Source organism: Chroicocephalus ridibundus, chromosome 10 (assembly GCF_963924245.1).
Source record: "Chroicocephalus ridibundus chromosome 10, bChrRid1.1, whole genome shotgun sequence".
Lineage (NCBI taxonomy): Eukaryota > Metazoa > Chordata > Aves > Charadriiformes > Laridae > Chroicocephalus > Chroicocephalus ridibundus.
In genome coordinates, this window is record NC_086293.1 from 1,946,758 (window position 1) to 1,959,265 (window position 12,508).

Below are 12,508 nucleotides of genomic sequence, written 5' to 3' on the forward strand. Positions count from 1 at the left end.
TCTGGATCAGTAAAGTAGCTATGGAAGGAAATGGGGAGATATCCTGGGGAAAAAAAAAATAATCAAAAATAATCAAAAAAGCAGGAAATCAAAGACTGAGCCAACTCCCCAACAGCACCGCGTCCCCGAACAGTGCGTGAGGGTCTCTAACGAGTGAACATCAATGGACTCGGAAAATAACTGGCAGTGGCCGAGACCACCCGGCAAGGCTGCAACAGAGTCAGAGGCAGACTAGAGGGAGCCCGTTTTGGCTAGGGGAAATAGTCTCTGAAATAAAGCTTCAGGGCTTTACCGTTAAAGATTTATATCACTGTTTTGAAGAATGTATAGGCTATCAAGTCTGTGACAAATCTCAGTATCCCTTTTGCTCCCCTTGTATTTCCCCTCTACGTAAGCAGCGGATACGCTTTTCCTGGGAAAGAAAGAGGGCAAAGCTAACCAGCCCGGAGAGCACGCTCTGTGTACATATAGTACATAACTGTGCCAGTACATCTAATCCTGTATGCGCATACCGAAAGCCAATAGATTTGTGTTTTAAAATAAATTTAGAAAATGACGCCCAAAGACACTGCATCATACCGGAAACACGTGAACTGCTAGCATGAGCGCAAGGAAGGAAGCCATCGCAGAAATGGAGTTAAAGGAGTAAATATTTATAATACCACAGTACATATGTACAGTATTTTTCTTTCCCCGTATGGTGAGACTTAGATAAACAAGTCCTAGGATCTGCAGTAAAAGATGCAAAGCTTGTTTTAAATACAACCTTTCTTCAATATAGTGTTTTGTGCCAACGTACGTGTGAAAACAGGGTTCAGATGATGTTGTGGCAAGAGTTAAAAATTTTCTACAGCAAGGAGCTCTCCGGAGATTTACTAAAATAGACAAGGTTTTAGGTGAAAAAGCAGATATATGGCATTCATAGAATCATAGAATTGCTGAGGTTGGAAGGGACCTTTAAGATCATCGAGTCCAACCTTTAGCCTACCCTGACAAGAGCCACTTCTAAACCATGTCCCTCAGTGCCCCATCTACCCTTTTTTTAAACACCTCCAGGGATGGTGAATCCACCACCTCCCTGGGCAGCCTGTTCCAATTGATTCCAATTCACTTGATTCCTTCCCAACTTTGGACAGTAGCTTTCAAGTACATGTTAATTCTGGCTCAACTGCTTTATGAGTCTTTGCTTGAGAATTGCCCCAAGGTCAGTCAATTTGCATGAAGGCTTGACATAATCTTTGAGACCCCTGGACACCCTCTAGGGGTTTTTTGTGGGGGGAGTTGTTGGGTTTGGGGTTTGGTTTTTTTGTTTGTTTGTTTTTTCTTTTGTTTTTTTTTTTTTTTCCACACTTCAGTTGCAGTGAAGAGACAGATCAGAGAAGATGTAAGAAGTTCCTCGTGCAGAGGCAGCGCCTGTCTGGGTACAGCGTCTCCGCATTCCCCAGTCCCGTCTTCATCACTGATTGAGCGTGAGTTGGTTTGGAGTTAAGACAATCAGCTTCTGTGCAATGAAGGGGGCTAAATCGATGGAAAATACTATTTTTTTTTTACGGGCCTAATGCCACAGCGTTAATTAGCTGTATTTACTGTGATAGGAAACACTAAGCCAGCATCCTGCAGCACCGTCCACCCTCTTGGTTTGCCCTTGCACAGGCCAGGAAGGGGCTTCACAGGAGCTGCCGGGACTCCTGCAGCTGCTCCCGCACCCACGGCGGGGACAGCCGGCTCACTGCCGCGCTCACCGCTCGGCACCGAGACTTCCCAAAAACCTCTTCGTGCCACTTATCTAACACACCTCCTTACTCCCTCAACGCAACTGCTACTCCATTTAGGTGTCTTGAAGAAAAACATGATCTCAACCTGAAACAGTTACCACAATTTTCTTCTGTTTCTCCGTTTCAACCGCTCAGACTACTCATTCCACTACAACAATCAGCGCTGGGGAAAATACCAGAAAAACACTTACCTGGTAAACAGCAGATATTGCTTCGGTGTTTGAAATAATGGCAAGAGACTCTAAGCTCAAGTGCTGCTTTAGCAAACTCAGAGAGGTCCTACACCGGCGTAGGAGCGCAGATTTGGCATGGACCCACCAGCCCGGCAGAGTCCTCTGCACCCTGAGACGCTTCTGCTCATCTTCTGCACCTGCACGGCCTACCAGCGCAGCGCACAGCAACACGGACACTAACGCAGGAAACCGTACAAGATTAATTATCCTTGCCTTGAACATCCGAAGATAGCATCGGCATCCCTTCTCGCAACTCAGTCCCACACTTAAGGCATGAAAACAGGTGCACGTTCTTCAACACCCCGTCAGAGCGCTTGCTGGCACAGCCACCTTTCTCTAATTAGCTGTTTGCATTCACTTTGCAAATTTCTGTTTGTGAAAAAAAAAAAAAAAAAAAGCTTGTTGAATAAAAAAACAGTAATAAATTATTCATTAGTCTACTCGGGCAATTTCATACCTTGCCCTTCTAATTAACATTAGCGATTAGAAAATAACTTGGATTTGTACAGTACTCCTGTCCCAGCTAACTGATATATAACTTCTAAACAAAGTTTGCAGGTGCTTCTTGTCTTTAATATTAAAACATTAAAGAATTAAAAATGTTATACCTGAGGCCAAAATACTGCCCGTACTGTTGTCTGTGTTCCCGCCCAGTTGGAAATGCAGCTGGTTTTCAGCAGCTCACGAGTACACCAGAGAGGGAATGGAGGACAGCGTCAAAGACCCACGGAAGCTGTTAAGAACCACAAATTTGTCGTGTAAGTAGTGTCAAAGGAAGGATGCAATGGCCCATAATAGTCACCGTGCCATCATGTGCAAGAGTCTCACACCAGCACTGGGGGTGGCAAGGCAGACTTGACATCAACAGACACAGCAAGTAGACAGGGAAGTCAGCAGTACAACAAAAATGTAAAAAAAAAAAAAAAAAAGAAAAAAGAAAAAGAAGGAAAGCAAATTATTCTGGATCAGTACAGTAGCTATGGAAGGAAATGGGGAGAAAGAAAGAAAACTGGGTTTTGTTTCCTGTTCTCACCCTGTAGACGACATACGTGAACGCTAAAAAATAACCATTTACTCTTGCTCCCCTGGGACACCCAGAGCCACCAGCCTCTCCACAAATATCATTTCTGTGTCCCAAACACCCCAGTTCTTAATTTCTTTGGTCACATTTTTTGTTAAATTTGGTGCTCACTCCAGATGTACCGCTCTGCTGTAGAGAGAATGTGTTCACGCGTGGTTCTGTGGAGCGAGCGATGTGTGCGGCTCGGAGATACCCTGCAGAAGTAAGTGTAGATACAACCGAAGCTGCCGTTTTGCTCATATTGGCATTGGATCAGGGTTTCCGAATCAATTATTTCGTAACATCAAGTAACTCAAAAATACTGATGTACAGGCAGCCTTCTCACACAATAGCGATACTTACAATCGAAACAGCAAAATGTTTCTAAAAAGGCATATTCGTTCTATTCTAGGACAAGTTCCGAATCAAGTGCTGTAACACAAGGGCATTTTTTCAGCTGTGCAACAGCCCCTCATCTTTACAGATTCTGCAACGCAAACTGGTGGCTGAACACCACCTATACATGAATTAATGACCAACTGGCCAAAAACTCCTCTTTCCTGTCACCAACCCCATGACTCCGCAAGTTCAGATAACAAAAGATTTTCTCCTCTTAACAGCAATAACGCAAGGTTGTAGCAGACGCGGTTTTGCATTTTAATTGAAGCCCGTGGTCCCCAGAGATGCTCCAGAGTTACCCAGCTGTTCAGATGAGTCCCAGTTCGCTCAAACACAACTGCACCAGCCAGGGACACTGTGCTTTGTGGCCCGTCGTGGCAAAAAACCACCGTGACAAGGCTCTGAGGCCAGCGGTCCATGCTACAACCAGAGCAGACACTCTCTTCTCTTCCTTTGCTCCAGATTTTCCTTGGCAGGGGGTGGAGGCGTGGGAGCTCTAACTATTGATACACTGAATTCTAACTATTGAACGTATTGAAGTTGATCAATAGCAGCAGCTAAAAAATTGTTTTTATCTTCTCTGCTTCAGGGCTAAGGAGAAGAAAAACCTGCAAGCTTTTCAGGGGTCATATTCTGCTCTTAGGGGAGTCGCAGAATGGTCCAGGTTGGAAGGGACCTTTCAGATCATCGAGTCCAACCATCAACCCAACACTGACAAACCCACCACTAACCCACGTCCCTCAGCACCACGTCTGCCCGGCTTTTAAATACCTCCAGGGATGGTGACGCCACCACTGCCCTGGGCAGCCTCTTCCAATGTTTGATAACCCTTTCCATGAAGAAATTTTTTCTAACATCCATCTAAACCCTCCCTGGCACAACTTGAGGCCATTTCCTCTTGTCCTGTTGCCTGTCCTTTCAGGGGGTTGCAGAGAGCAAGAAGGTCTCCCCTCGGCCTCCTTTTCTCCAGGCTGAACACCCCCAGCTCCCTCAGCCGCTCCTCACAGGACTTGTGCTCCAGACCCCTCACCAGCTCCGTTGCCCTTCTCCGGACTCGCTCCAGAGTCTCCAGGTGCTCTCTCTGGGAAGCTCCCACCCATCTGTGCAGCAGAGCTGTTGCCTTAACCTACCGCAGCTCCTGTCATTGTCCCTTTAGCAGGTCCCAGGTCTGCCACGTGAGAAACCTACCATCACCCTGGGGCCACCTGGGCCCCTCGCTGGAAAGGTACCATCAGCTCTGCCTGGGCTGGGGACGTCACCTCCTATAGACACACCTCATAAAAGTGTTATAAACCACCGGCATTATAGTGGCGTATTTGCATTGCTATAAAGTTATGTCACTGCTTCCATAATAAAACCGTTTCAGCGGGCTGTAAGGCAGGTGTAAAAACTCTCTTTGGGCTGAAACTTGGCACATGCACACGTGCAAACACACACGCACAGCGCCTGATTTCTGGGAAGGGGAGAAATGAGGCGAGATTTTGCATTAGGTCTGACTCCTGTGCAGGAGCAGAGGATTTGCTGTGGGGTATTTTCATTTCAGAAGCTGCAGAGCTCCTGCAAGAGCAGTGGGGAAGGCAAGGACTGCTGGAGGGGGGACAGAGACAAAACTGCCCTGCACCACCATTCCCAGAGCCCTTCCTTCTGCCTCCCAGCCCAGGAAATGAAAGGGGAAAGGCAGCTTGTCTGTCTGACAGTAAGGCCCTTCAGGTGAGGGGTACGTGTGTTCCAAGCTCAGTCTAAAACTATGAGGGCATAGTGACACTTATGGAATCACAGAATGGTTTGGGTTGGAAGGGACCTTAAAGCCCACCCAGTGCCACCCCCTGCCCTGGGCAGGGACACCTCCCACCAGCCCAGGTTGCTCCAAGCCCCGTCCAACCTGGCCTTGAACCCCTCCAGGGATGGGGCAGCCACAGCTTCTCTGGGCAACCTGGGCCAGGGGCTCACCACCCTCACAGCAGAGAATTTCTTCCTCAGATCTCATCTAAATCCCCCCTCGTCCAGTGTAAAGCTGCAGCTGCTCCCCCTTGTGCTATCTCTCCCCTCCCTGCTCCAGAGTCTCTCCCCAGCTTTCCTGGAGCCCCTTTAGGGACCAGAAGGTCTCCCCGGAGCCTTCTCTTCTCCAGGCTGAACCCCCCCAGCTCTCTCAGCCTGTCCCCACAGCAGAGGGGCTCCAGCCCCCCCAGCATCTCCGGGGCCTCCTCTGGCCCCGCTCCAACAGCTCCGTGTCTCTCCTGTACTGAGGCCCCAGAGCTGGAGGCAGCACTGCAGGGGGGTCTCCCCAGAGCGGGGCAGAGAGGCAGAATCCCCCCCTCACCCTGCTGCCCACGCTGCTGGGGATGAGCCCAGGACACACGAGGATTTCTTGGAGACTGGAGAGACCAAACCCATCCTTGAAACAGTCTTTGTTTCAGATTAGTTTGGATGCACCTGAATGTTACTGCAAACTGCCGAGGAGAAATGCCTTTATATAAACCCGGACTTGACTCGGACATGACCACAAACGGCGCAGAACCAGCCGCTCACAGGGGTCCCTCCTGCAGGAGCCCTGCCATTCCAGCACCAGTATTGAAAGAAGAAATCGGGCAACTGGAAGCCACATCCCGTGGGGGTTTGCACGGGACATCTTCAGTCCCAGCGGGAAAAGGGGAGGAGTTTTTAAGAAGCGTAAAGGAAGAGCAAGCTTCTTGCCATCTCTCGACACTTCACGCAGCTCTTCACTGCAGAGCTGGAAGCCTCCTACCAGAAGAGAGCAGGGCACAGAACGACAGTAACTGCAGCATCCTTCAGAGCATTTGCAGTTTAAGGTGTTTAGTATCCTTGACCTTTTGTAACCAAACAGCGAGTACATTTTCTTCACACTTACTTCACAGCCTAGAAGTCCATCACAAAAAAGAGCCCAGCCTCGAGGCAGTTGTTTGCTGTGACATTTTGTTCCCTGAATCACACAACACTCCACCTTTATGTCAGTTTTCCTGGGGTTTGCTGGGTCAAAATCTGCATCCAGCCCATGGGAGGTGAGTCATTTCCCCATGTGCTTCCACTCCTGCTGCAGCTGCAGCCCTCCCAGAGTCTAGATGATGAACATCTATACAGAAGTATCATACAGAAAGAACGATAATAATATATTATCGTATTATCTGGTAATAAAAAAGGGAACGTGGTTGACAATAAGGTATTCTTATTCAATCTCATGCAACCATATTTAGTGATATTAGTGGTTTGAGCATTGCTATCCATTGCCCCAACTAGAAATTATCTGACTTTCTGGTCACACGCATCATTGGAACTCAGGAACTCGTCCCAGCCGTGTCTCTTCACGGCCCAGGCAGCAGCAGGATCTCGGTAAGGGTTCCGCAGAGCAGAGCCCGAGCACAGCAGTCTGCTCCGGCTCCGAGCACAGGGTGATCCCAACCCAAAACACTTTTGAAGGATAAATTGTTACCAGTATCATTACAGCAGGAACTCTGGTGGTTATCATGAGATAATCATCACACATCTGCATTTATAAAACACAGGGCATAGTCTGGTGCTTTCTACTCCCGAGTGACATGATCTCATAACCACACGCCCCTGGAGCGGTACCGTGGCTGCTGCTAACGGAGCGCTTTACGGCTGGGGAAGTATGCATTTCTGTGCTGGAAGAACATGAAATTGGCAGCTCAGAGCTATAGTTTGCGCAAAGCTGTTTGTTTCTTGTAAACAGATTTATTTTCCTTCAGTGGTAGGGACCCAGGAGACCCACCATACAGCAGCATAACAGAGAGCATCTTCTTGCAGTAGCGGGGGAAAGACGGACCTTCCGGCACGGACAGAGTGCTCCCATGATGATTGTTTAAATGAAGAGGTGTAGTGAACATGTAAGGCTAGATAAGGTCAGAAAGTCTTTTGCTGTATGAATGAACTCTCTACTATTTGTGTTGCAGAGGTTTTCAGGCATCCTGCTCTGGGGCTGCACTAATAATTCTTCCCAAATGGAGCTGGTGCCACGTTGTTCATTCCCTGGGTCTGTTTATAGCTATCTGGTTGTTCCTCACAAGCTCCAGCTCCAGACCAATCCTCTGCCTTCTCATCAATAGCAAGCAGGATTAAAACGGTCCCTACCCTCCACCCAGAGATATCTATTGATACAGACCCACACTAACTATGGAAAATCCCATATCCAAAACATACGCCTGGTAGGACTTCAGCTGGTGCACCCTCCCCGTGTCAGCCCACAGTGCGGGGCAGGAAGGAGAACTCTGCAGTGGCTGAGGATCAACACCAAAACTCAAACTCTCTCAGGACTCCTGCCATCTCAGGTGGGCACGGGACACGTCTCCACCCAGCCTGCCCCACTGCTGCTCACCAGCGAGGACAGACAGTGCCCACTCACCACCCACGCCGCAGCTGGAGCTCGCACAGATGTACTTCAGCTCCCTTTGATCTCACCAGGTTGGTGTCCGACCACAGCCACAACCACGGTGCTCCCTACGGGACGCAAACCCTGCTGGAATCATACAGCAATATTTAGGTAGTTTCCTACACTAACCTCCATTATTCGTTATGTTCCTGGTCCCTGTGCTGGGTGAAGCCAGGCAGCGGATGCCCTCTGAGCAGGGATGAACCTTTGGGGTCGGCTGCCTAAAGGCGAGGAGGTGCCAAACTCTTCAGAGTTACCAGTGTCCTCTGCCTGCCCTGCTATTCATAGCCACAAACTGTCTGTCTCCCCTCTTATTTCTTCCCCCTGATCCCTCAGCCACTACATCGGCTCATCTGCCCTTTTTTCTGTCTCGTTTCTCCTCTGGGAGTCGCAGGATCTTCCGTCCCCTTCACGGGCAAAGCACCGTAGGCTCCTTCCCAAATCTGCCCACCTGATTTATTCCTTCCACATGCTGGGAGATGGATTGGAGAATGGAGGTGGAAGAAACAGTGGAGAGCGGACCAAGCCATTGATACAGGAGAGAAATTAGGAGAATACTTAGTTATTGGGCTTTTTTTCATTCCTGTTTTTCCTCCTGTTCCTTCTCCATCAGCTGGGAGGGAGGGAGGGAGTGCTGGAGAGGTTGCCTGACCCCTTTTCCTTTCTCCCATGCAAAGCTCCTACAGGCTCCTGAGAGAAGAAAGGAGATCTCTGACCCGGGCTCCAGCACGCCTCATTCTCCTCCTCTCACAGCACAACTGCTCACAGTGGGATTTTTCCTCAAAGCGACGCTGCAGCACGAGGGCTTCCCACAGCACCTCCTGCTGCACCTGGGCCCAGCCGAACGCAGCCATTTACAGTGTCACCGAGAAGGTGGTGCCTGTGGGACCCCACGAAGTGCCCATTTCGCACCCTGACGCTTACCTGCTGCTCTGTTCTCCTTATATTTCCACCTCGGGAGACAACAGTCTGCCTGGCTCATCCATCCTCCGCAGCCACGTCCAGAGGTTCCTCCACCTCATGGCTGCACGTGTCAGGAGTGTCGGATGGACGGGGTTGGACAATCTGCGGAGAGGAAGCCCCTCTGACACAATGGAGCAGTTCATGGTGGCCTGTGAGGAACAGAAAAATTGAAGAATCATTTGCCTTTTAGGAAAAAAAAAAAAGCTCTGCAGAGAACGTGCTAATTTTTTTATCACAAATATTTCAAGCAACATCTAATTATTTCTTGTAATCACAGTTATTTACTACGAGCAGGAGGAGCAGGAGATGGAAACACACAAAAACGCACTGGGAAATGTCACGTGCCCACCTTGCTGTGCTCATGGCCTGGGTGGCTCAGAGGAGCCCGGTGGGCGTCAGCCCCAGCAGAAGGGCTCGCTGCACCCCCGCAGCCATTCCCCCCCGCCCAGAGGCGCTGCCGAGCCACGGCACAAAGTTATTTAGCAGAGAACAGTCCTCAGGGGAGGACAACCACCACCACCCGAGAAGGGCAGAGAGAGTCGGACCAAAAAACCCCAGAAAACACCCGCGTGTGCCGGAGCTGACCATGAATTTCATTAACAGCACTACGCTCTTCACCGCGTAAAGCTTTAAATGCTACTTATTTACATTGATAAAGCCAGGGCTGCGTTATCGCTGGGTTGTTTGATTTGATTTAGGGGAACCGACACATCTGTTTTACACATTCTTAAAAGATTGCCTGGGATGCCCAGCACCCTGGGTGGCCGTTCTTATTATGGTCAGTAAAAAACAGAAAACAGAGAAAATATGCCTGGCAGCTTGGCGTGGTGTGTCATGCTAAAAGAGACTCCCGTGGCACACACACACACCCCGGTACTGGTTTGCGTCTGGGAAAGCTGCTGTGAATCCATCATGCAACTTCTGCAGCTGAAATAATACGCCGACCTGTGTGAACCAAATCTTCACAGTGGGCACACTTTGTCCTCCTACTGTTTCCAAACAAAAAAAATCAAACATAAATAGTAAGAAATCGGCCCATCTCTACTAACGAATGGCAGCATGAGAACATCAGTAACGTTTCAAGTCAACGTCTTCCTGGTGCACTGAATTAGGCTTTTCCAGGAGTGCAGTGAGAACCTCTGTGCTTGAAAAACTCACTTTCTGGGAAATCCATGGGCTATGGGGAGAAGCAGCCTTTTTTCTTTTTGTAGTCCTTACTCTGTTTTTTCATTTAGCCTTCCATACCTTTTAATTACCAAATATCCTGTTCAATTAAGTAAGAACCTGTTTCAGAACACTTAAATGAATCATTCTGTCAGCAACAAGACGTGAGACTGAAGTGTCAGCTTATTGTATGACTTACTCCATTAGTGAGTGCGACTGGCTCCTCTCCGGAGATGAATTTTAAGTTTAATCACATTTGCTGTGCGCAGGTTTGGTTAGCATGCCAGGCTTACTTAGGAAAGTTGGTTTCTCTGTTTCTAGATGCCGGTTTACGTAATGGGCACCACCAGCAGTCAGACTCCTTTTTCGTTTGGCAATGCGGTACCCGGGTTAACGTTCCACTGGTCTGTCACAAAGAGGGATACTCTGGATACCAAGACAAGACACAGCGAGGTAAATTTTGGGTGTGGCGTGGGGGTGGTGTATCTTGGGAAAGAGAAACTGCCACATAATGGGAATTGAGAAAATATGATCTTTAAGGTCCCTCCCAACTCGAACCATTCTGTGATTCTATGAAATTCAGTGACTCATCTCTCACCAGGACCTGCTTCCAAATCCAGAGGAACTCATTGACCTGAAGGGCTTTCCAGAGAAGCGGGAGGACCTGGACCGGGGGGACTGCCGAAGCACAGTGAGGAGAGCGTCCAGGCAGGCTGCCGGCAGGCTGAGGCTGGGGCCATGGAAAATCCACTGCGGGAAGGAAACAACAGAGCGTCTGGTATTTTGAAACACGGCTACAGTTCTCCTGCACACTCTGGCTATGAGTCATGAGCAACAGGCTGAGAAATTCCTACGCTAAGCTGGTATCCATCCCGCCCCGGCGTGCTGCAGCCCTGCAGCCGAGCCATGGGACGCAGCTCCGCGAGGAGACCTGGGAGAGGTCCCGGAGCCAGCTGGGGTCCCCCCAGGGCAGAGCAGAGCCCCGCTGTGGCATCCCACCCCCCCAAACCCAACATCAGAAGGTTGTTTGGGAGATACGGCCCTGCTCGGACGGACGCTGCAGAGACGCCTGCGCAAGGGGACATTCAGCAAAGACGACCCTGGGGGCAAATATTACAGAGGCCCCCCATTGCCTGCAGCAAGCCTCACGCTTCAGTAAGGCAAGCGGCAGCGGCGTTTTGCCCAGGGATGCTACAGACCCTCCTGTCCCACCATGGACAAGCACCAGGAAAAACAAGCAAATAGCAATGGAGCAGGGTGTTTTCTTTACGTTAAAAGGCCAGCAGGACCACAAGCTGCTGTTTGTGTATAAAAATGTCAGTATGGAGGCAAAGGAGGAAACAACGAGTAACATCTGCTCGGAGAAGGCCGTTGCAGTGGCGGTGGGTGCAGGGGCAGCAGCCAGCCTGTGATTCGGGGGGAGCAGCAGGAGAAAGTGACGTTCAGCGTCCTCGCGCTCCTCCTGCGAGCAAAGGGGTGCGCAAGATGCCGCGAGAGCAAACACCCCATCCCTCAGCAGCCTCCGGTAACTCAAACAGGGAAAAACACCGTATCACGAAAACACCCTGGGAAACCTTTCGTGTGCGTTCCCAGGGGCTGAGCAGGGACAACGGCCGTGGAGGGTGTGTGCGGCCCCTCCTCGTGTGCGAAGGGCAGTGGATCCAGCCTGGGGTCAGTGCTGTGCCTGGGTGCAGAGCTGGACGCGGGTCCCCACACCAGCTCAGGGCTAAATTCACACAACCAAGCGATGACCACCGCTGAGACCAGCCCCTGCAGCCAGGGTCGACGGGTCTCCTCGCCACAAACCTGAGTGTTGCATCAACAAACGCCACCCTCCGACTCACAGGCACTTGGGAAAAGTCCTTCCTGGAGCTGATGCCTTTTATTTTGCTGTTCTGCTGTGTTTCGCCTCCCCTGGTGCAGAGCTGCCGTAAGATGAGCCCTCCAGAACCAGGGATGTGCCAGCAGCTGGATGGCCTGCTGCTGCCTGCGTTACTGGCCACCGGGTATCCCCCAGCCAGCACCTGCAGGTTATCCGTCACGGTACTCATCACTTCCACCCCGCAATGCCTGGTGAGAGATACACAGAGGTAGGCAAACGGTAGAAGGAGGCAGAATCCCAATTTTTACTCTCAAATTAAATCTTTGAACAATACACCACAGTTCTTAAAGTTCCCGCTGGCACGCATCAGTGAAAGGTGTGAGCACTTGCATGTGGCTGTAGAAGACTGAATGAACAGTGAGAGGCATGAGAAGACTCAAAAAAAATCCGTCTCCAGGTCTGCAGTGAAAAGGAAAACCATTTTTTTCCCCCCAGAGGTGAAATCAGCATTTCAGAAACCCTGAGACTGCATTTCTTTGAAAGGCTGCCTCCGGCTTCCCAGGAAATTCCTAGACTAGAAAAATCACTGACTACATAACAGCGGTGATAAACAGGAAAGGATAAATTAGTATCAAGAGATACACGAGCAGATAAAATCAGGTATTGGCTGTGCAATCAATCCATAAT

The 12,508-nt window shown here is 49.8% G+C and overlaps 1 long non-coding RNA gene across 1 annotated transcript; it reads right to left on the reverse strand.

Annotated features, from left to right (window-relative positions):
• Positions 1 to 1,392: 1,392 nt before the first annotated feature.
• Positions 1,393 to 12,058, reverse strand: LOC134521527 (uncharacterized). The gene is made up of 6 exons (XR_010072803.1): positions 11,844 to 12,058; positions 10,598 to 10,749; positions 10,199 to 10,425; positions 8,797 to 8,984; positions 2,617 to 2,741; positions 1,393 to 2,377 (listed from the first exon to the last, which is right to left on the reverse strand). It is a non-coding gene; the product is annotated as an uncharacterized LOC134521527 (long non-coding RNA).
• Positions 12,059 to 12,508: the final 450 nt, after the last annotated feature.